General features: G+C 45.3%; 1 long non-coding RNA gene across 1 annotated transcript in view; it reads left to right on the top strand.

Moving 5' to 3' along the window:
• Positions 1-6,090: 6,090 nt before the first annotated feature.
• LOC133274755 (uncharacterized) overlaps positions 6,091-24,125 on the top strand; it is a 132,682-nt gene continuing 114,647 nt past the window's right edge. The window contains exon 1 of the long non-coding RNA XR_009745236.1: positions 6,091-6,137. This is a non-coding gene — a long non-coding RNA (uncharacterized LOC133274755). The remainder of the gene's footprint in view (positions 6,138-24,125) is intronic.

Here is a 24,125-nt window from a genome sequence, read left to right as displayed (position 1 = left end):
TGTGGAGCCCCAGGATCTGGTTTCATCTCTCACCAGCATTGGTGGGATGAACTCATTGTGATTGAGCTGTCCAGCAGTGAGGTGGCGGACTAGTCCAGTGCTAGATTTCTAAGGGAGAAGGAAGGATTTTGGTGTGTTTTGGTGCATGTAAAACTAAGGGATGGATCGTTCTAGTGGGAGCTGTCCATGCATTGAGATAGCAGAGCAGATGTGCTGCATGACTATTGCAGCCTTGTACTACAAGGTCTCTCCTGAACTGCTAACCCTTCAGGCAAGAATGGGTCAAGGCAAGATGGAACATTGTTTTTCAGACTCAGATCTGACCTGCTGAAATGCCATTGCCACATCAGCTGTGCTTCTTTGCTGCACAAGCAGAGATTTTCTTCTCATGAAGTGTCTCTTAGCCATCCCTGCTGGCCAATAGATCCAGGAGGTTGTTGCAGGGCTGTTCTTTGTCCATCTTCATGCAAACACATGGTGTAAGCTGGGGGTTGTCTATCTTAATGTGGGTGTCTCTGTGCAAGTGTATGTGAGAGGGTATTAAAAAGAAGGGGATTTCTACAGCTTGCAAAACTGATTTTATTGCTTCTTGGAGGGAGAGAGCCTGTACACCAAGTATTTAGGCCTAAAAATCATGCAATTTATTTGTGGAACAACACAAGGTTTTGCACACAACTGTTACTCAGTGTTGCCCCTTGGCAGGAGGCTGGAGGTTGGTGGGCATAGATAACCTGCAACAAGGTGTGGTGCTGCATGACTTCATTCACCACAGCTCTGCCATTAGCATGCACAAATAATTGGACTGTGACCTTGTTCTATCTTAATGACCCTAATTTGAGTCTGTAGTGATTTATGTGAAGGCTCTGTGGCTACTTGCTGCAACTCATGACAGATATTTCCACCACCCATCAGTCTCTGGCTTTCTGGGACTTGTGCAGCTCCCTAGTAGTGGGTGAGATTTCCTCAGAAAAAAAAAACCTTATCCCAAAACAAGCCCAAACTTCTTACATATTCAGCACAGAACCTTCTCTCTCTTTCCCTTCTCTCCCCATCCCCTTCAAACATACCTGTGGGTAGAGGTGGTGTTATTGGAGCAGCCTGTTTGACTGCTATAATTTTTTCCACTCAGATCCATTGACTTCTATTTCATGTTTTTGTTGGATCAACACCTTTTGCGAGCAGTTAAAGTTGCTTGTATTTGAATAGTTGGAAACAGTGTGTCACCCTGCTATCTTTTCTTGGTTTCACCTCTAGAAGGCAGCGATGATATGTCTATATACAGTCACCCAACTGAAATATGTCTCTATGTCCCTCTCAGTGGGGGTCCTTTATCTGTAAGCTTCTGTATAGTGCCAAATGTGCCCAGAAGTTAAATAACATGATTTTAGAGTATGCTTAGGGCAAATGTATAAGAGAGGTAGGAATCGCCATTTTTCTAAGTCCTTTTCTCATCTGAGCGAATTTTTGCTGCTCTGATGACAGAAACAAAGGAAGGTCATTGGTCAAAAAGTGGGCTGTTTTGGGGTATTGTTCTCCCTTTTTCTCCCCTTTTTCTTTATGACAGTCTGGCAAAAAAAAACCCAAACAAACAAAAAAAACAACCAAAAAACAAAACAAAACCCAAATGACAAAAACCCAGAGAAAAGAGGGGGGCAAAATTAATAAAAAGATCTACTGTGCAGGGCTAATAGCCCTGATGCTTCCTACTAAACCCTTGGTTTGAGCCCCAAAGGTGGTACTGAGCCTGCAGTTCCTCCCTCTCAGGGTCTCTCAATTTCCGAGAGTCTGCCCTCCAGTCCCCTGTTGCTATATCCGCTGTTGGCTGGCTTAAGAGAGAGCACCCTAGGGACACACACAAGAGCTGACTGAGCAGTAATACATTAACAGAGGGGATGAATGTAGGACTCTTGATGCATATTTTTTCATTAAGACCATTACTTGTTTTTTTTTGTCTTCTGTTGAACTGTTGTTTTTCATGGGATCTCCAGGACTGAAGAATTTTAAAAGCAATTGGCATATAGATAGGATTACACCCTCTGTTGTATGGTAAGAATTCATTTAGTTTGCCCAGAAATAAAGTACCTATAGAAAGAGAAACATAGGCATAGAATCTGAGGTGTGAAAAGGAAATAGAACCAGATCCAGTGAAGTGAGAACAATCATTTCATGCTTCAGAACATTTGCAACTCTTGTTGAATATCATCGTGAAGCTTGTGATGTTTGTGTATTTTGTTTGAGACTTGTGGTCTTTATTTGAGCTCCTGGAATCAAGAGGCTGAATGAGATTCTCAGCTTTCTATTTATTTTTATTTTTTTTTAAACTAGCATTTCCAGTTCTCTTGATCCTAGAAGAAAGCAACTTCACTTGAAAATATGAAGCCTCAAGGGTCCAAATGAGAAAACAAACAAAAAATACTCGAAATACTTTTGGGTTGGTTAAGTCGTATTATTTTGAAGCCTGTATCATTCTGCTCTGGGGCCACACACAACATTTCTGAAAGCTGGCAGCACTCATACTTTTTATCCAAAGGGTTTTACAAAGTGTGTGAAAGTTAGCAGCTATGGTGAGTGTGGGTCTGCAGAGGTGATATTGCAAGCAGCACCTCACAGGCCTGTGGGCTCCTTGTGCATGGCAACATGCAGTCCCTGCCTTGCCGAGTTCATGAACTAGTCATGGTAAGCAAGGGTGTCTGAAGTGCTGTTTTCCTCTCTCCTGTTTTCAGTTATCTATCTATAAGGAGGCAGTAAGAGAACTGCCCGTGAAGCTGAGGAGAGAGGTAGGAATGTAAATCCAATTTGCTGCAGTTAGTTATGTGGTCCACGACAAAGCAGTGCTGTGGTTGTGGGAAGCGAGGGGAAGGTGCTGAACAACAGGATGGTGCCTTGTTGTGCCCTGGATGGGATGAGGGGATGAACATTGTGCAGGGCAGAGCAAGGGCAAGAACAGCTCCCGCAAATGGAGAAAAACAGGGGCTGCACAGTGCCAATTGCAGACACTCCTCCTCACCACGGTGGTTGCTGTTGTTGTTGTTGTTTCTGCTTTTAAAACAATATGCAAGGAACCATCCAATATCCCAGGGCTTTTGTTTATCTAGATTTTTATGAGGAAAAAAAAAGAAGAGGAGAAGAAGAAATGAGAGGGGAAACACATGCATTCCTTCCAACCGAAAAGTCATGAGTTTTGATTCAGTCTAATTACACAAGTGATATTTTTATAACCTCTGTGAAGTCTCCTTGCTTTCTTGGTGTGTCTCCATTGTTTATGTGAGAGTGGCCAGGTAGCCAAAGCAAAGTAGTGCTGCAAGAAAAATTCCCTTGGCTTTGGAATATGCTTCACTCTCTTTTTGGCTTCATAAACAGGCCTGTTTTCAGACCTCTCTTAGGTTCTTTTGTTGCCTCTTCCTCTGAACCAGGGTTACTCATATTCTGCCCAGCCCTGGGCCATGTTGACAGCTTCATAGCATCCCTTAAATATGAACAAACTAGCACATAATATGGTCAGATCTACAGTAAATTAAGTCACTGCTGCTCTCCCGTGTCTCCTTGTTTGCCAGGGTGAAACATAGCCCATGTGGACCCCTCCCCTGGCTGGTAAGGGAAGCCCCAGCCCAGCCATCGTTTTCCCAGTGCATGCATACTGATTCCTTGTGTAGGCAGGGCTAGGCTATTTGGGAGGCTGTGGGGTGGAGGGAAGGTGTGAGGTGGATGAAACCACTGTGCTCTGTGGTGGCATATCTTTCTGAGCAACAAGGATGTAATCAAAAGGTAGTGTCCAGCTTCTGCTCTATCCATCCTGAGCATTTGAAATGCACAGTATCCTAGTTTGCATAGTAGCCAGATGAGTCCTTTATACAGAGACCACCATCAGGAGGTGAGGGAAGAGAACATCTGCCTCAGGATTTCCAGGCTATTATGTGTCTGTGTCTGCTCTGCCTATCTGCTCAGGAATGTGGAAGTTTTTGCGGCAGGACACATCCATGGTGTGGTACAAGAGTAGTGCTGCTCTCTAGAAAGGAGGCATGCAGTTCACTGGTCAGTTATATAGTATTAGAAAGGAAGATCCCTCTTTAGCTTCAGCTGGCAGTCAAAGTACTCTGCAGCCAAATGCAACTGGTACACCCTGCTTAGTCTTACATGACCATATGCACTTCTTGGTCTGGTTGAAAACTGGCCCTCCCTTTCACAGGCAATGGCTGGGCTTCATGTATGTCTCTCTGTGCTCCTATTAATTGTGATTGCTAATTATTTTTGACTCATTTTAAGCTATATTGACTCAGCCAAAATCTTGAAGCAGTGATTTTTCACAGGTTTGTCAGGCCAGGTCTTGAGGCTGACACCTGTTGCATGAATGCTCTTCGAAACTTGTGCCATTAGTCCCATGGATATGTAGCCTTTCTAGGGCAGCCTGGGTTCTTAGTGCTTGAACCCACGTGCAGTATGATTATGTGCTCTCTCTTCTCCATTTACTTTTGCAGACTGCAAGCCATTTGAAGAATGCTTCAAAAACTGGCCTTAGTTTTGGTTGTTCAGTTATATATAATACTGGAACTAAATCGCAGATGCTTGTTTCCTCATCCTTGTTGCTTTTGAGATATCACCCGTTACCCTGTTACAAAAGACCTCACTCAGAGATCTAGCCTTGTTTAGTTCTTCCCTCAAGTATTTGGGCACCATGGTCACTTTAATGGTGGGCTGCTTAGACCTCCCTGTTGCTGCTGAGATTTGGAGAGTCTCCAAATCTCACAGTTCAGTATATCGTATCAAAATCTCGTATAGAAATCGTATCGAAATCTCACAGTTTCAGTATATCGTATCTTACTTGATAATTGCTAACCCCACAGCAGAGGGATCTTCTGAGAGTCTGGACTCTCCAAATGGACTGTTTCTGTGTATGGGTCTGCATGGTTGCTCTGATAACACTACTACGCACCAACTTCACAGCAAGCATCTCTGCACCTTCTATCCCTCATGAAAAAATGAAGCTGAGGTCTCAGCTGGTGAGTGATTAGCACTGGTCTCTTGCAAGGAGGCTGTCAGGTCCAGCCTAACATTGCAAGCTCTTTCCACATCTACTGATGTCACTCTGTTTTTTATGATGGGCTGCCATCCATACATTGCATGTTTGGAACAAGAGGTACTAACTCTCCTCTTGGGTGGTGGTTTGGAAGATGTGGAAATAAGTGGATCTTCTCCAAGTGTAATTTTTCAGGGGACTGCCTGAAGAATGACCTGAAACTTTTAGCGGAGGCATGGGAGGCAGTGGTGGGTGGGCTCAGGAAAGACAGGAACACAAAGAAGACAGGTGAAAATAGATGGGTAGAACTTCAAAGTTGGCACTTGGATTCCTTGGCTTTCATGTGAGTTGAAGGCATGTGTGAAGGAAGGTGAAGACTTACACAGGAATATGGGAGAAGGAGGTGAGTCACCTGGGAGAGGGAGTGCTCACCTTGAGGAGCCCACAAATAGGAAGGTTTGAGACAGGCCATGGTGGGAAGAGATGGCAAGATGGTATGAGGTGAGAGGAGCCAAATTCAGTGCTTCTTTTAAGCAGAGAATGCCTGCTGACATCTTATAACTTCAGGCAAGTACCAGCAAAAACATCTGGGCTGGATCTTGAGCAGTATAAATCTGCTTGGGGGCCATTGACTTCAATGACGCCACACCGATTTATGCACGTGAAAGGTTTGGCCCTCTGCTTTCAGTCCTCCCTGCTTTTGGGGTCCTGGGGAGCTTTCCGGCTGAATTTGTAGGGGTCAATGCAGAGGGTTTCCTAGTAAATGAGAAAAACACTGTCCTTCCACCCCACTTCATCTGCCTGGGATTTCCGACTGAAAGGCACTGACTAATTCCATTTGGCAGACTGACCATGCTTCAAAGACTGCAGATCCTGAGACTTTTAACTTACAAACAAAACCATGTATTAAAAAAAAAAAAAAGAAAAAGAAAAAAAAAGGAGTTAAAGAGAAAAAGAAAAGACCGCTCTCCCTAGGGACAATCTCTGTGAAATCCAAAACAAGGTCTCTGCGCCTGCCCTGGTGCTCTGGCTGACGCCAGTGTTTTTTTCTGTCCCTTTTAAAGCCGAGGTGGTGTGTTCCCGACTCCTCCAGTCGACACCTCTGGCTCCCTTATTCCCCTCGGTGAGTGGCAGGGGGTGGGGGGTGGGGGAGGAGGAGGTTGGAAGGGAAAGGCCAGAGCAGAGGAGGAAAGAAATGCCTGGTATTGATCCACCATTGCTGGCCAGACTGCAAGAAATTCCGGTTTGTGAAAAATGTTGTGGTTTAGAGCATTTGTTTTTGTTCCCCAGTAGGATGAAACCAAGACTTTCTGGAAGGGGGGAGGGGGGGGTGTTGAAAAAGAAGAAAAATGACTTTTTTTTTGGTTGGTTGGTTGTTGTTGAGGAGGTACAGCCTTCCTGATGTATAGATGCCCACACTTTAGGGCTGGGGAGGCAGTCCTCTCCTTACAGCCTCTCATCATTTGCAGCCTGTGCTCCTCTAGTAGGATAGGTCAAGGACTGGGAATGAAGGGAGACCTCCTTCTGCCTCCAACTTATCATACGCTCTTGATGGAAAAGAACCAAGGGGTAATCTTCAGGACAGCAACCTGACCCTGTGACACTTGTGATGGAGTTTGGCAACAAAACTCAGTGAGTACCCACCCTTTGTGACAGTTCTGCCCTTGCAGAGTTTTTGTCTGCTCAGCTGGGTGTGTTTCCCCAATGTGGGTGTGAGGAGCAGGCTTCACAGCTCCTGGGAAGTGAAGAGGGTCCCCTGACTTCACGAATGTGAAGTAGGAGGCACTGAAGCAGAGTTCATACAAAGGAGAGTTTGGAACCATTACACACCCCCCTCCCCCCCCAAAAAAAATAAAATAAAATAAAAAGATACACTTAAAGATGCTACTCTTTCCTTTTTTTTTCCACAGCCCCCTGGTCTTGGGTAATGGCAATTCTTTGCAGGGAAGAGTAGGAGGAAGTGAAAATCAGAGAAGAGCCAGAACTGGAAGGCTTGAAGATGTCAAATAGTAGGACATAGGCAAAGCATGCAGCTCTTGTGCCTTTCAGGCAATTCCTACCGCATGGTGAAGGGAGATCTGAGTTTACGTTTAGGTGAGTAAAGAGTGTCTTTGAGCAAGGTAGTAGATCTAGCCCTTCTGCATCTCTCCTAGAGGCAGAAAGCAAATTGGCCAGCAGAGCTGGGAAGAGGATGGGACAGTGCTGCCCTGAAGGGTGCGGTGAAAGCTGCAATTCAGAGGTACCATCTTTGCTGTGCCTGTGCAGTGTTGGTCAGCTCCCAGACCCCACCATGTGCACTTGAATGTGCCTCCCAGGCACCTCCTGAGAGAGCTCACCCCACTGTCTGAACAACTGCCATAGTATCCTAGCCCTTGATTTCCACCCTATCCCCACACCCCCCAAGAAACCATCCCACGCTGTGTCACCAGTTGACAAGCTGGGAATGGCAAATCATCCCATGCTTGCAGCTGGCAGCCCTTGCTTGGGAGCTGCTTGCCTGTAAAAACTGTTTTCTGAATGTCAGCATGCAAACTATGCAAGGAAAAAGAGAGGGCAGGGGGAAATGTCTGCTGTGAGTCAGAGGGCTCCTCTGAGGGCTGTGGAATTGTGGGGAAGGGGGTGAGGTGGAGGACTGTGGCTGCTATAGGCTCACCGATGTACCACCAAGCCACAGGCATGAGATCTTGATGCTCATAAGCCTGGGAGGGCTTGCAATAAAACCTGAAGTGTCTGGTATTTTGACTGTCAAAAGCTACATCTTTCAAGGTGAACGCTTTGGAGCAGCCACAGAGGGTAGAGCTGAAGTTACTAGGTGAAGGCTACTAACAGAACAGATTTATTCCTCCAAAAGGGATTTCTTGGCAGTGGCAATATCCAAAGCTTTTTCACTAGTTTTGAGCTTGTTTTGCTGGTGGGTCCCTCCACTTCTTGGCATCTACCTCTTTCACCCAACACAGCTCTTGGGACCTTCAGCTACACAGATGTTGACCTTGCTTTGTTATTGTGAAGCAGAAGAGTCTGAAACCTGCTGTGAGCCAGTGTCTAAACATTTCCTGGCCTCTTCAATTTTCCCTGTAATGGTGTTGTGTGTCTCTTCTTATAGAGGAGGGCTTCCTACTGAATGAGACGAGTGGATGCTGTTGGGATAAGAAGGCTGGGAGATGAGTCTTGGCTGCCAGAGCAGCTTGTAGGCAGCTGCTCTTGAAGATCAAGGCTGTCTCAACTTGGCGAGGCATGTGTAAAGCTGTCCAGTAGCATCTAGAAGTGCCCAACATGTTGTGGACTTCCCAGGTTCTGTAAGTTGCTCTCTTCCATTTCCTACTGGTAACAAGAGATGAATACCCAGTGAACATCTGGACGGGACTCATCACCATGGCTGGGTGTTTTACTGGGGTATTCTTGCTGCCATCTATATGTGCAGAATAGTGCCAAAGTAGGCTTTTTCTCTTTTTCTGCATTGACTCTTGCAGTAGGTTTTGATATGGCTTCACCTCATCAGCCTGTGTTGCTGATGAGCCAAAGTGCTGTGTAGTAATGCTGAGTACCTGGTAAACCTGTTACCACTGAAGAACTTAAGGTTAAAGCTGGAAGTCCTCTCCCAGTAAAGCTGAAGGCTAAGGTGAGTCTGGAACGCTGCATTTCATTACTTGTACAGACTTAGCTCAGAAGAGAGTATGAGCAAAAAGGGAGTAGGGAGAGTAGGGAAAAAAGCTCACTTCTTTCTCCATGCCGAAGTACACAGTTGTGCTGTGCACCTCTGCAGGCTGCATTGGAAAAAGTCAATGTGATCTGTTTTTAACACTTGATAGCCCCCTCGTTAATTGTTGGAAAGCCTGCCCCATAATGCAGATCCTGCACAATGTTACTGTGAGTGATACATATCTGTGTATCATATAGCACTGCAAGAACTGTTGAATCCTGTGAAACTCATTTAAAGGAAGATACAACCATCTTTCTTCATGCCACGTTCTCCTCTCTGAAAAGAAAATGTAGTGGCATACTATGCATTGAAGAAAAATTTCAAGTCAAGGCAAAGGAGAGTTTCTTCCTCGTATCCTACCTGAGGTGTAGACGTCCCTAGTATCTCTTGGGAAGTTGTTCAATGCTTCCTATCATAAGACCCTGTATTCAGTTTCTTATGCCTTTGCTGATCTCTGACTGTTCTCACTGGCATTTTTTGGTGCCATGCATGTATCTGAGGCTGGATTTTTCTCAGGATGGTGTCATTTCAAAAGTTTCAGCCATTTCCAAGAACAAGATGAGAAAAAACAAGTTATTTTCACCTTTGAGAAAAGATAAAAAGCAGGATTTTTTTTTCTTGTTGTGTTGTCATTTCACTGAGGTGCTTTCCTGATTCCCCCCTCATGAATGAGAGGCTAAGATGTCACTGAGGAACCTCATTTTTAATGCTGACTGTTTGCTAGACATGCATTCCAGGTAATTTGTCTGAGCTGAGCTTCCTCCATCCTCTCTGGAGAAAGATGGGGGTGTTCAATCAGCCCATCTAAAAGTAGGTACCTAATAGAAGTGAAATGAATTGCACCCTGAGGGTTAATGACAGAGATAGTTTAGAAAAATTGTTTCAAGTAGACTCAATTTTAGACAGATGAGTTCAACCCTGTGAGGTTGAGGAAGAGCCTGCTGTTGTTCTTGTGAAAAGCTGATTCTTTTCAGCTGTGTTATCTTTGTGCTTTTCTCCAAAACATATATCTCAGTTTGCTTGCGGTAGTGAGAGTCTGGTAAATGCTTTGATGAGTTCACTTGAATAATGCATTGTTGTGGCACTCATCCCAAAAGCAAGGGAGTGTATTTCATCTGTGAACCTTCTTAATGATTCTCATGGCACCATGATACTAGGGAAAAGGTGAAAAAGCTGTTTGTCTCTACTATGATCTTGGTGACTTCAGTTCTGTTGGTGTCTAGGAGGCAGGGAGGAGGCGTGCAACCAGACTTCAAATGCAGAGGGTATGCTGGGATCTGGACATGGTGGAGAAAGCAGCAAAGGGAGCAGCTAGACACACAAAGCCTGGCACAGGAAGACAAAGGGGAAAGTGAGGACTGGCAGGAGGTCTGGGACTTGAAATGCTACTGAAAGCCAGCAGGGAAGAGGAGGCTGTTACCCAGAAAGGAACTAGAAGGATGGAAAGACAAAATAAGACTGAGGGATGGGGAGAGCACATATGAGAATAGAAAAGCAACTGAGGTTGTTGATGGGGCAGGGAATGTCAGGGTGGTAAGCAGAGGTTCAAAATTCAAGAAAGGTCAAATCCAAGAGGGTAAGAAACGTGGTTGTGTAGGCAGCAGCACAGAAAGAGGCAGAACAAGGACAGGCTGTGGGAGACGGGCAGAAAAATTCAGGCTTGGATGGAGACCAGGGAAGAATGATTTGGGATGTTCTGTGGAAAAAAACTGTGTCACAATGACCATGTTCAGTGGAACCAGTTACTGCTGCATGAATAACCTGGATTTTGGCATTTACAGGGCTTGTAGCTGCTGGCATATACCAACCTTTGTGGCTATAATACTGAACAGACTGAATGTATTTTTTCATCTGTATTTTTCTCTCTGCTCTATTTCTTGTGCTAACCTTTCCTTAGTGTTTTTCTCTACTGATTTTTCCAGCCTTTCATGTGCAAACTTTGGGCCCAAGCAGGTTTATTCTGAACTGTCAAACATATGCTGCTCAAGTGGTTTGAAACATTGAGTGAAGTGTGTTCATCTTTCACTAGCTGGAGTAAACACATGTAAGAAAATGGTTTCCAGGAAAAATACCCTTGGAATTCTGAGGAAGAGCCTATCATCTGTTTACTCGGATGTAGTCATTTTCTTCTGGCTGTCACGCGTGTGTGTATTGGGTATCTGTATTATGCCTGGATCTTTGTCTAAATGATAATAGAGCAAATAGTTAAAATCAAGGGGATGTAATTTGCAGAAGACCTGGCCCTGATCTTTCAGCTCAATAAGACCAAAAGGAGTCTGTTACAAGGTCCAAGGTACAGCTTGACTTTAACACCTGCTGAAGTGCTTTCAGTTGCTGGGATTCCTGGGTGGCAATCTGTAGTTCATGCCCTTGCAAGGGGTCAGCAGAAATGGGCATTGTGCTTCTCCTAGCCTTAGAGTCTGTAAGTTGATCTTGGTCTCTGCCTGGCAGCGCATTTCAAACCCTGGCTGAAATTGCGTGTACTTCTTGGACAATCTTGCCTTTTTACGTACTTGCTGTTCCATGACCCTCTGGCAGAATCACTTGCCCCCATTATTCATACTGACATGGTTCGTAATGCACAGAGCCAGCCTGTGGCATCCAGCCTGCAGATTTCTCTAAGGCTGCAGAAGGAAAAAAAATACAAGTGCAAGCACAAGCACATGTGTGCAAACACACTTTTCATGTGTTTTCATATACTGGATGTGCAGGCATATATTTATGCATACTTGTCTACACACACACATGCATTTTTTTGAATGCTTGTTTTGTGTTTTACTGGATGAAAATATGAGAATAGAAAATGTGTCAATAAACACAATGGAGCTTTTCAGAGTGTTTTATTTGAAGCTGCAGCTTACAGCTGCTTTCCAGTGTTAGGATAGGGAGAGGAAAAAGAGGGAAAAAGGGAAGTGAAAAAGGAATAGACTGGAGAGAAAAAGCAGAAGGGGGAGAGGACAGGAGAGAAAAAAAGGAGGAAAAGAAAGTAGAAGAAAATGTGCAGATAGCAATGCTTGCCAAAGTTTGTATACCTTAAAATCTGAGAGGTCCAAAAGTTCTTGACCTACATTCCCTGTTTAAGAAGCATAGTACAATAACACACCATGGTTTGTTTAAAACATGGCAACTTGACTTGAAGCTTATGTTTTGGAGAAAGATTTCGCAATGGTGCTGAGGAAAGAAAGTGAAAAGATTTAGCTGTTCCCCTTTACTATCTCCCTCCCTCTGCCTTTTGGCATGTTTGGAATCAAACCCACTTGCCTCTGAACTATTGTAACATCGCTGTTTTGATGGAGCTAGGCTTGAATTAAAACTTAAAAAAAAAAAAAAGTAAGAAAATTCCTCAAATCCACTGGGACAGGATGTTAGCATTTATAATAAAGTGGGTTTATAGACTGAATGGTTTGACATCCGATATGCAGACTGGTGCAAGTTCATGATGCAGAGTGGTCTGCAAGGGGACAGCCATCACGTGTTGTTCTGACTCATTCAGATGGATTTTTATTTCTGTTTGATTTTTTTCATTCTTTCATTTAATTTTGAGGGAGCAGAGTCAAGTGCTCCAGTGCAGGGCCTGGTGCATTAACGGTATAAACAGTATTGTGGACATGTTGGCAAACTCTCAGTTTGACTTGGCCTTGCTGGTCTCTAAAGAGTTATATTATTGGTTATTTATGAGTATATGGAAGACCTTTGGGCAGTGGGGAAAATGTTTATGAATCTAAAAGGCTTCACAAACTTCAGCACAAAAGCTTGTTTGGTCCAAAAAAATGTGAACTGTAAGTGACTTCTTCCTCATTCAGCCTTGCTTGTTCTCTTACTTTAAAAGCCTTTGGTCACCCAGACAAGCTGTAGAATCAAACCACGTAGCACAGATGAGCAGTCACATGTCCTGAATAGCAAAAGGAGAAAATCCAAGTGGAAAGCATGTGAGTAACTCCAAGAGAGCAGCTGGTTTTGTTCAATGGTCTGGTGAAGGCTGAGTTATTCAAAGAAGTCAAAGGGATTTGGGTACTGCTGACCCATTACGTTTGTGGACTTCCTAACCCGCAGGGGTATACTTCTGAAAGTTGTAGATTCACTTGGGAAAAATTAGGATCAGTTTGTGGATAATTTGTAAGTGGAAGAAAAAGCCAGCCCAACGGCTGAATTTCTAATCACTCTTACTGATAATTAATAACTTCTGCAGTTATGCTTTCTGAAAAAAATCCTGGATTGTCTGTTTCTTCACATGTAATTTCAGGAAACTGAAAATACATGGGGGAAAAAAACCTACATGCTCTTTTTTTTGAAAGTCATCACAGTTACTAAGGATTTTCTATTCATTTTTCAGGTGTTTTTTATTTTTCTGTTGTATGTTGTGTATTTGTGCTTGGGATTGCCTTAACCCAGGTGCAGGACCTTGCACTTGACCTTGTTGAACTTCATAGACCCACCTCTCAAGCCTGCCAAGGTCCCTCCAGATGGCATCCGTTCCTTCCACTGTGTCATTGGTACCACACAGCTTGCTGTTGTTGGCAAACTTGCTGAGGGTGTGCTCAATCCCACTGTCTAGGTGCCAATGAAGATGTACAGTGCCGGTCTCAAAACCAACCCCCGAGGAACCACTGGTCTTTCACATGAACATTAAGCCCTTGACTGCAACTACAAAGGGCAGTTCTCATTCTCCCAGTCCCTGCCTTTCCTTTCTGTGACTTGAGCGATTTGTCAGAAGCACTTGCTGGTGAAGACCCAGACAAAAAGTCATTGAGTACCATGGCCTTTTCCGTATCCCAGGTAACAAAGTCTCCCATTGTCTTCCAGAGAGGACCTATGTTTTTCCTTCCTTTTATCACCAATGTACCTATAGAAGCTTTCCTTTTTGTCCTTGACATCCCTGGCCAGATTTAATTCTATGAGAGCTTTAGCTTTCCTAACTTGATCCCTGGTTCCTCAAACAATTCCTCTATATTTCTACCAGGCTACCTGTCCATGCTTCCACCTTCTGAAGGCTTTCTTTTTGTGTTGGAGGTTCTTGTTCATCCATGCAGGCTTCCCAGCAATCTTGACTGACTTTCTCTTTGTTGGGAGCCATCGCTCCTGAGCTTGGAGGATCTGTGAATATTAACCAGCCTTCTTGGGCTCCTCTTTCCTCCATGGCTTTATCCCATGGTACACTACCACACAGATCCCTGAAAAGTCCAAAGTCTGCTCTCCTGAAGTCCAGGGTAGGAGGTTGCTCTGCATCCTCTTTTCTGCCTTAAGGATCTTAACTCCACCATTTCATGGTCACTGCAGCCAAGGCTGCCCTAGAGCTTCCCATGATGCGGTTTGAAACAGCAGGAGAGATACAGTTTTGGGTGAACATTTCGACTTTGTTATTCTAATAGATGTACATGAGTGTCCCTCTTCAAAACCTTGTCCCAAATGCTTTTCCCTTTGAAATAGCTGTGGCCATATGATTAGAGCAACCTGTGACCTGCTGTGAGAAAGGTACAAAATAATTTATTGGGAAGGAAGCTAGCAACCAGATTTGTCAATTCTGGGGCAATCTTCCTGTATTTGGTGTTTTTTCTTCTCCAAAGACTAAGCTCCTGGAGTCATGGGATTTATAAGACCTGTAAGTTTGAGTTCGGAAAAAGCCCAACCAAACTTTGCCCTTATACATGCAGTGTTTGAAGCCATAAATCTTAAAAACTCAGAAAAACAGATGTCAGAGAAAGGAAGGTCTGTCTTTTGGGGTTTTAAATAATAAAGGGCTTGTGATTATTTAAAGCTGGTTTCTCAGTGTTCTGAATGTGTCTTGTGATGTATGGAGCCGGCGACACCAACCAGGTACTAATAAAATGCCTAGATTTCTCCTTAAAACACTCTTTATTATAGACAATATAATAAAACCAGGGTATAACCCTCACCTATGTTTCATAGCTAGATTAAAACACCTCTCGAAAGAGATCTCTTCCTATTATGTTCAGTCGTGCTTTCCATGAAGGGAATCTTGCCATGGAGCTATCCAAGTGTTGGTATGGCTTGTTTTCCTTCTTTTTTTTTTAACAAACCATCCCCTGACTTCTAAATACCAGAGCGAGGAAAATCAGTCTGGGAGATGAAAGAGAGGGGAGACCTCATATTTCCACCTGCTTGGAGAAGAGGGTGCTGGAAAGGAAAAACACTCTTTGCAGCATGCCTCAGGACTCGTCCCAAAGAAGAGGCAGCTTGCTGGATGGAGGCCTTTGATCAGATATGCTTGACTGCTGAGATATGCTTGCTGGCATGGAGGGAGAAGGAGTGGAGGAAGAGTAGCCAGAAATGCTGGGATGGAGGAGAGAACTGTGCCAGGTTTCTCCTAACAGCCTCTAAGGTGGGGGTGCCCCAACCTTCCTCCCCTACCTCCAGGTGGCTATGGTTGTGCTGTGCCCACAGTGGGACTGAGGTCCAGGGAAAGGGAGGTGGATCAGAGCAAACTGCCCTATGTGTCTTTATTTTATGCTGATTTAGGGGGTGCCTATCGCTGCCTTTATTGTGCACACAAGCTGATGCCCCTTCTATCCACTGTCCTCACCTCTATGTGATGGCCAGCTACTACTCTGCTGGTTGCATGAGGGATAAGGAGCTGCAGGCTGCACTGATTTAGAGGACATGGCTCCTGTGAGTCTGTCTCTGTGCCATGCAGATGGTGTTTATTCCTGGAGCATCTCTCCTGCAGTGCTGAAGCAGCTCTAGCCCCATTAATTACTGGAGAGAACAAACTGCTTTGGGCTGGCAGTGGCACTTGGCAGCATGCACAGCCTGTAGCCCTCACCTTTCCCTCTGCCTGGCTGGGGTGGGAGCACCCGTTGTCCTGCCAAGTTTTCCTGCTGCTTACTGCTGCCTGTGTGGGTATTCTTTGCAAGGAAAGTCTCATGCCACTTGGCTGTTCTGCTCCATGTTCGTGTCCTATTGTGTTATGAATAATTTGGAAGCTGTTCTCTGCCTCATCAATTCCCTGCCATGCACTTTAGCCACTGAGTCTGGATTCAGTGGCATTCACTCCTCTCTTCTACTCCCTGGCAGATGATGCTGAATGGTTTTCAGAAGTTATACCCTGGACTGTAAACTTGCAACATGGTGGATATGGCTAATGTCAAGACTTTATCTCTCTGACTCCTTTTTGCTTTTCTGCTAGTAGTTACTCAGGAGAACCCTAGAGGAAACCATGCCTCACTTTCCTTTCCACCTCTTTGTAATTCTTTGTATATTAAATGTGTTAAATAGCTGGTGTCTGAGAAGCATGGCATTTTAAGTGCTTAACTAAGCTTGCTTCAAAAGATGGCAAGGTCTTGCTGTGCCATTTGGGGCATTGCCTAATACCAGGCTGACTCTGCCAGGTGTCGCATGGATGTCACTGACCCTACTTGGTCCTACCTATGTGGTCATTCAGGCAAAGACCATTAAAATGTTACAGTCTGAAATTAAAACCCCTGGCATTCATGGAGATCTTTCACAGACCAGTAGGTGTCAGGACTTTGGATTTGCACAGGCAGGTAGCTTGGCAAGCCTGCCCTGTCAGATCACCTTGTGCACAGCACTAAAACCCCAGAAGAGAGATGTTTCTTCCACAGCAGCCTGAAATTCACATACAGCAGCTGAGAAAGAGATTTGTCTTGTTTACAGGCAAGCAAGGATTTTGTATATGCATGTGTCTGACTGACAGCTGGTGAATGCACCTATCTTACTGTTTCATGGGTCCATCTTTGTGCAACATGCTTTTCAGACATAATTATTCTTTTTATTAGAGCAAGCTGGCAGTGAAGGAAATGGGAATGGTGTTATGTGGTAAGGGGGCAAGGGAAGGAAACTGGTGGTAATTCCTTCTTTAATCAAAACCAGTTTCAGAATAAACAGAAAAGACCTTGATAAACCTTTCTTTCCTGCAGAGGACTCTGTACAGCCTTCCTCTTGGATCCAACCCCAGCTTTTGTCGCAGTTGAGTTTTGGAGGCTGTTTTCTCCTGCATCCACCAGGTAGCTAGTCACTCTCCACCATGGGGAACAGTGCTGAGGAAAATTTTGTCTAGCCCTACCTTTGCTATTTGAGCTTCAGAGCTCAGGGTTTGTTATTTTAGTATTTCTGGTTTTCTGCTTTTGAAGTTTCAGAGGATTGCAAGTCTGGTATCTTCAGGCAAATGTTTTGTGAGCTTTCTGCATGGACTCTCATCGCTACTCTCTGTGCTGAGATCTTTATGGCAGAAGCAACCAAGAGAGTCATTTAGTCTGACATAGTGCAGCACCGGTAACAGGGCAAGGCACATTTGTGCTGGGGTCAAGCAATCTCCTCTCTGTTCCTACGTTTGTCCTGGGCATCTGCACAGCTAGGCCAGACAGAAGGCTTTTCAAACAGCACGGTTTGGGATCTTGGGTGAAGGATGCTGTGCTGTTGTAAGGTAAAGGGAGATGTGGCTGGGCAGGTTACTGCTGCAGAGGCATTGAGATGAATCTGGGGAAGGCAGGCACCGCTGTGCTAAGCGTCTGGCTGACAAGGCTGGCTGCTGCTAGGGCTGCCTCTCCCTGCGTCTGCAGGCTCATTTCTTAACCTGCTGTCAAAGACACTGCCTTTTCCTTTCTTCCCCTCCCCTCCCTGGGAGCCCAGTACAGCTTAGGAACTGGTGTAGCAACTGTGCCGTTTTCCTGAGCTCAGACAGGCAGTACCTGGAGCAGGCAGGTGAGCTGCAGAAGGTGTGATAAGAGTTGTTTAGTCTGGGATGCTATTAGCAGAGGCAAGCAGCAACCGGAGTGCTCAGGGGCTGAGGGAGGGAAAACATCTGTTTTAAGATGGAACAGCTTGAGAAAAGGAGTGGGACCGATTCTCCCCTAACTCCCCACCAAGAAGGAAAGTAGAAACAGGAGTGGGGTTGTTTGTCACCTGTCTACCACTCCCTAGGGTAAACTCTGTGTCTGCAGTACGTCGGAGGGATTAGGAGCTGGGGGGAAGGAAGCTAGCTCTTTTTTTCAGGAGGGAAGAAGGAAAAGGAGGATTTATTTATTTATTTATTTGTTTGTTTATTTATTTATTTATTTTCCCTGGGAGGGAACTGGAGATAAAGGGTCTCTGAGGAAAGCTGTTAGTGGAGAAGGGAAAAGTGGGGGAAAATCGCCTCCTGCAGAGAAGGGGAGGCAAGCTCCCATCCAGCTGCCATGGAGCTATCTGTGTTGCTTTTGCCTCATTTACTTCAGTGGGAAATCAGGGTTAACTGCAGACACAGCGCAAAGGAGGACAGCCCATTTGATGGAGTGGAGACACTCATCCAAACCTGACAGCTGCCTAAAAGGCATTGTAGGAAGCTTGTTCAGTAAAGACAGCCGGGTGGAGAGAAGCACATTCAAGCAGGAAAAGGACTGCATGGCTGGAGTTTGGGAGGGGAGAAGTTGGAAAAGCTGAGCACAAACACCAGCTTCACCACTGGCTGCCTGTGGGATACTGGGTAAGTCACCTGACTCCCTTCCTAGTCTCTTCTTCATTGCCTGTCCAGAGAACACATCCAACTCTCAGTTTTGTTGGGTGACTAGGTGTAGCAAGGTGTTTTGTTTGGGCTTCTCTGTGCAGTGGTACTTAAGCACTGCGTCTGCAAATGCTTGTCTGCATGGGGGTTTTTGGCACCACCACAATACAGTTAGCTACAACGGTACCTTCCTGCCCTCCGTCACATGAATGCAAGCTTCTAGAGATGTTTGGCTGGAGAGCTCTGAGAGGAGAGGGAGGGCACAGTTAGTGCAGATTCAAAACTAACTTTGTGCCCTGAGATTCAGGGTCACTTGAGGGATAATTAGTTATAATTGACAAGGATTCATTTCATTGCAGTACCATTTCACCTGCTCCTGCATCTCAACTCTCTCTACAAGAGCAGATTAAATGCAAGTTTTGGCCACTTTCTTAAGTGCAATCTTGCTCTGTGCCGATGCTGCAGCTGTGAAAGGGAAACACAGGGACATGGGGTACCGTGAAGTTGGCTGGAGAGGTGTGCCTCTGGAGACAGGGGCATGTCCTGAGCTGGAGTAAGTCCATATGTTGCTCTTTCCTTACCCTCTTTCCTCCACGTCTGTTGTTGGTCACTATGGAAGCTGGGTATGGAGGTAGATGGACCTTTGCTCTGTCCTTATGCCGTTAACATATTGATGCAATTATAAAAGGCCTGAGCACCTTGGCCATGTATGTCCCAAATCTCTCAAAGGGAGCCTGCATCCATTAGACAACAAAAGAGTTCTGGCAGTCTTACATGGAAGTGTGGGATTTCATATCGAAAGCTGTGAGTTGCACAGCTCACCTGCTTTCCAAGAGCCCTGTTAACCCTACTGATGGGCTCGCCCACAAAACACCCCCCACACCAGCCAACCTGAACTGGCCATCCGTATTCCAAAGAGATTTTTCATGCTTATGTTCCCTTTCCTGAGCTTTCAGAGTCCATGCTGACCTTACCGAGGGTGCTGTGCATGGGTAGGGCTCTCCAGCTGCCCAAGGGCAGAGTTTGGAAGAGGATCCTTTTGAGAATCAAGTCCCACGTCTGAAAAGGGTTTGCTGCCCCCCTATGGATTTGACGGGCGCGGCTTGGGCCAGGGCACCAGGGTGGAGCAGGTGGTGGCTGGTGGAGCCAACTCCACTGTCCTCCTGTGTCCTCCTTGCCCGGGCTCCCCCTGTGCTCTTGACCAGCTGCTAGGCTGGAGTCTGGGCTCCCATTCAACCGATTGCATAAACGTAGGAGAACAACAAGGTTTCCCCCAAGCAGCTCCATCTGTGCATGGCACTTGTTCTTTAGGACTTCCTTGGTCGTGCTGTGCTTTGCTGGAGTTTATGCCAAACCCAATACCTGCGGTTTGAAAATAACATTTGGGTGTGACAGCTCCACTATTTACCTAGGAGCCAAGATTGTCTGGCAGGTAGAGCCAAACGGCTGGAAGTCTGGGGCAAGACATTCTTTTCTCATCTACCACTGTGTTGTGCATTACGTCCTGCTGCCTCAGTTTCCCTGCTGGTGAATCAGGGATAATGAAAACCAGCTCAAGATAGCTTCTGCAAAGCTTAGATACTTCAAGGATCTCAGTTAGGATTCCTCCAGAATCATGAGCATTATAATGGGAGGCAGAATGAATAATTGCATCTCCTTGTTGGTGACCAAGCTTTGAAAGAAGCTATTGACCCAGAAACATGTAATAAAAAGCATCCTGAAATACCCAAGACAGTGGCATTGATATGTTGCTGGCTTGCCCTTTATTCTTGAAAAAGAATCATTGCATCCTCTATTCCGCTTAATTTCCAGCATTGGTGGCTTACTCTGCTTTTCACTTCAATGACAGCTAAGTGCCAGGCATCGTTTCTTCCTGACTGTCTACATTAATGATGTCTTAACCTATGCAAACAACTATAACATACATGGAGAGTCACCTTGTATAGTTGGTTGCTTTTGGTTTGTGGTTGTTTTTTTAAAAAGTCATACCTTAGAGATTTTCTTCAGCGTCTGAAAATCCTCATTCATATGATCCTGTCCACTGTGGACAAATGTGGAGAAGAGTCTTGTGACAGCCTCATCTGGGACAGCACAAGCTTCAGGAGGTGGGAAAAAGTTCACATCAAAATGCTTTGTCCTCTGACTGAAAGTGGAAGCAATGTGGTGTGATGGACCACTGTCCTGGCTTAAAAATAGCTGTTTCCAAAGCCTTGCCTTTCCTCTCCACATTGCCCTTAAGGGAATGTTTAATACTGTGAGCAAAGACTGTTTGATAGACCCTCAAGTGATGCAACTGATGCAAGAGTGGAACTTGTGTATTTCTTTTCTCCTTTATGATGTACAAAGAAATGTCCTGAAAATTGGGGTTTTCAGACTCCCTGAAGATCATCTATTTGCTGTGTGCTTGAGCCACGCCAAGCACAATAGCAGTTGAGTTCCCAGATGATGGCAACCAAGCCATAGAGGTGTCAGTAATTTGAGTTTCCTGGAAGACTTCTTGGAGTTCTCTCATGGGTACTGGGAATGCCCTCCCACTGTAATCTAAAGGCATAGAGCTATTGCATCTAAATACATGTCAAGTTTTCTGTCAGTTGTTCATTAAACCCTGGAGTGCCACGATTTTGTTTTGAAGAAGGCTACATTCTTGAGTAGTGTGAATCCAGGTGGTTCCGCTGACTGTCTTGCAGCTAAGCTAGATTTCTGCCAGCTGGGAAACAATCCTGAAGAGCTTAAAGCAACCTGCCTAGAATTTACTCCCAGCTCCCCCTACCTTGTGATGACAGGTTTCTATGCCCATTTCCATCCTGCAGGTGGCCAGCAATTTCTGGGCCAGACAAAACTGGAATTTTTAGGATAGTTCAGATCAAACCTTGTCTTGGAGCTAAACTCTGAAGATGTCTGGGGCTTCAGTTTGGGCCATCCAGTAACAGGTCTACCTACTGAATCTGGAGCGAGCAGCAATGTTTGAAGAGGCTCCCCATGAGACACCTGGTGGGCATCTAGTAGGAGACAAGACCATCTTGCCTCACCCAATGACTCTATGGTTGCAGAGCTGGGCAGGTCCCTGACGCAGGACGAAGGATTCTTGATGGATTATTGTTTTTCTCTTTTTCTTTGCTGCCTTCCCCCTTTGTTTTATATGTTACTGAGGCAGGGAGGACAAAAAAAAAGAAAAATGGAATTCCAGAGTGAGCAGGAGACAGGAACTAAAATTAGCCAAAGAGCTTCCAAACAAATACATGGCTTATACTTAGGAGATCTTGGTTTTGTTTACTATTTGAATTTCCACTCTTTGCCCTCAGATCAAGCTTCAGGAGAGCGGGGAGCATCGAAGGAGGCCTCAGATGTCTGTGCAAATCTTAAAGGCTGTGAAAGGAACCCTGATGAAAGGTTAAGGCAGTGGGATGGATGACACCCAACAAGAGGCACGTACAGCACTTTAGATGGCTTTTTGCTGTAGAATCCTTGTTTCCAGAGAATTTAACCCTCCTTGCAATGGCTAAAAGAGGCAATCACAAGGGGAAGGCCAATCTCTGTGTTTCCCCAGTGGTGATTGTTACCTGCACCATGAGACAGTCTAAAGCCTGGTCCAGGCAGGTCAGACATACCTATCTGGATGTCATATGAGAGGATCCCTTTTCTAGCAGATGCACAAGAAGCCCAAGACACCCAGAGAAAATACATGCGTTCTCTCACTTCTGTTAAGCAAAATCCAGCCTAGATGATTTCTAAGACATGAACTGGTAAACTTTTAACACATTAATGATCCCACTAGAGCATATGGGCTGCATATGTAGGATTAAGCATAAGCTTAATAAATGCTTAATGCATTAAAGTAAATGCTTTGCTAGGCTGAGTGAGGAATTCTGGTATCTTAAGGTAGAAGCTAACTTTGAGAAGTCTTTGAGAAGTCTGAGTGGGTAAAGTTTCTTATTGACTACCATAAAAGAGAATTTTTGCATCCTGTTTGTTTACAGACTGCTTAGTTTCCAGTTCTGGTGACTGCTGAAACAGGTTCCTCATGTAGATCGCTCCCTGGTTTGAAGCCATGTAGTTGTTCCACTGTTCTCCATCCTGTAAACATCTCCTAGAACATGGCACACCGCTTCATTTGTCTCTTGTTAAGTAGAGAATGTGATTATTATTATGCACGAAGTTGTCAAACCAATCTCCAGTCTCCAGACTTCACCAGGGATCAGGCAGCTTCACCGAGATGCCGTCGTCTCCTTGACAGCTGACACAGAGAAAGCTTAGAAACATTTTAAAAAAATAAAAGTTAAATATACTGTACACCAGCAAAAGTGCCAAAATGCAGGCGGAGTGCATGTCAGGGAGTTATTTATAGTGGCTGAAGTCTGAAATCTACTGAGGCTGAAGTTAAAATATCAGCTGGGATCCCAGCCCAAGGTTGGTCACAAATGGAACGCGTCAAAAAGTGCTCAGGAAATGAGTAGAGGCCCTGCTAAGCAGAGCCAGCTCTTCTGTGGCTGCTCCTTCCCGCCTGGAGCTCCAGCAGAGAAAGAAAAGCCCTGCTAGGAGAATGCGAGCAGCTGAAGGGAACAAGTGTCATTGCAGTGCAATGTCCTCTGGAAAGCCAGGGAGGAGCTACACAAGCATGCTTCAGGCACTGATGCCTTGGGGAGCTGAGGGCCCTCATAGCAGAGGCAGGGAGGAAATATGCGGCAGACCTAATGTCTATCTCGCAGTTATTGTGGGTAGTAATAAGACCAGAGTGCATTAAAACATCAGGCTATCTTCAGCTGATAGATCAGTGTTTTTGCACTGACTGTGATAATTCTGTGGTGGGAGAGACTGGATGAGTGCCTGGTTTGTTGGCAGCAACCTGTAGAGTAGCTTAGACCAGGTGGGACCCTCCTCTGAGCACAGACAATGCAGGATCAGGGCTGAGAAGGGTGTGCCATCTCAGTAGCCAGGCCTTTGGCAGTAGACAGTGAACAACAGGTAAGAGTAGCTTTACAAAGGCAGGGAATAGGCATACACTGCTGGTGTAGCTCATATGGGTGTCACCAAACCAAGCAGGAGATATTTGTAACTACTGCTTCATGCTTGCACACACTACATGTGTAAGAGCATGAAGCAAAGGGAGCGTCAGTAGAAAGAGGGTTAGCTTTGTGGGACACCTGCCTGTTGTTAAATTCCCACAAACACACACACACAGACTTATTGGTCGTCTCAGGACGGGCACACTTCCCCTTCCATTTCTCAGCTCCTTGGTGTGTCTCCTGAGACAGGCAACAGCAACATCATGTGCTTATATGCTGCCGCTGCCTGGGCTTCTAGTGTCATCCTCCCTACAGGTGGATCCACCTAATGCTGAAAGAAAGGTGGAGATTGATACAGATCATGGATTGACACTTATTCCTCATGGTGGAAAGAAGAGTGGGACTCATCTGTCTTCTGTGATCACAGCATGTCTATGATAGGACCTTTCCTTCTGAAGTGTTAGGTCAGACTTGTGTAAAGTGTCCTTCATGTGCAGCTGCTTGAGCTCAACTCCTGCTGGGTCTGGGTAAGTTCCTTTGGGGTTAGCCATGACCAAGGGAGGGACTCGCTCCATTTGCTAGTCCACTCTTTTTCCCAGCACCCATACAACATCTTTAACTGACCTGATTCTCACAGACTTAATTGTGAATGCCAATGCCTTTCAACCTGCTAGTCCTAGTTCGAAGCCAGATACAGTTAGCAAAATCTCTGAACTGTACCACAGCTTCTCTGATCTGTCCTGTGGCTTCTCTTTCATTGTTCCTCACCTGGAGCTGGAGAATGCTCGCTGTGCAGGAGAACACACACCCACCCTGGGAGATTCCTCCCCATCGACAAGCATGGTGCCCACCTGAGAGTGCGAGGAGGGAGGCTGTGGAGAGTAATGCTGTGTGATCTGGTGTGGAGCACCGCAAGCTAAATGAAGTGTTTCTCCTCCCTGGGGAACACTC

This window comes from Pezoporus flaviventris, unplaced genomic scaffold (assembly GCF_033815535.1).
Source record: "Pezoporus flaviventris isolate CSIRO_AGI_PZ_B2104156 unplaced genomic scaffold, CSIRO_AGI_Pfla_v1 ptg000036l, whole genome shotgun sequence".
Lineage (NCBI taxonomy): Eukaryota > Metazoa > Chordata > Aves > Psittaciformes > Psittacidae > Pezoporus > Pezoporus flaviventris.
The sequence above is the reverse complement of the archived record's forward strand: the minus strand, read 5'-3'. Positions and strand labels throughout refer to the sequence as shown.